This window comes from Hipposideros armiger, unplaced genomic scaffold (assembly GCF_001890085.2).
Source record: "Hipposideros armiger isolate ML-2016 unplaced genomic scaffold, ASM189008v1 scaffold_111, whole genome shotgun sequence".
Classification (NCBI taxonomy): Eukaryota; Metazoa; Chordata; class Mammalia; order Chiroptera; family Hipposideridae; genus Hipposideros; species Hipposideros armiger.
The window spans coordinates 351,051-351,454 of record NW_017731461.1 but is presented as its reverse complement, the minus strand read 5'-3'; positions in this window follow the sequence as shown (position 1 = coordinate 351,454).

Sequence of the window (404 nt, the reverse complement as noted above, 5' to 3'; positions counted from 1 at the left end):
AGAGGGTGCCAAAAAAAAAATGCATACACATTTGAAGAAAAGAAAAAACTGTATTAAAATAATGCTGATGGTAACCACTTTGAGCACCTCTTGTAATTGCAGAAGTCGAACGTGACTTGTATTCATCTTTTGTTATCGGTACACATTGAGCATTACAATTTTAATACAGTTTTTTCCTTTCTTAAAATGTGTATACATTTTTTTGGCACCCTCTGCATATACCCCTCTGTGATCTTTGTTGTTGTTGTTTTGTTTTGTTTTGTTTTGTTTTTAAAGATTTTTATTGGGGAATTGGGGGATGAGAACAGCGCTGGGAATTGGGGGAAGGGGAACAGACAAGTTGCTGTCCTTTTGTTCTTCAGTCTAGTTGTGGAGGACGTTGCTTCACTGGCCCAAGTTGGCAC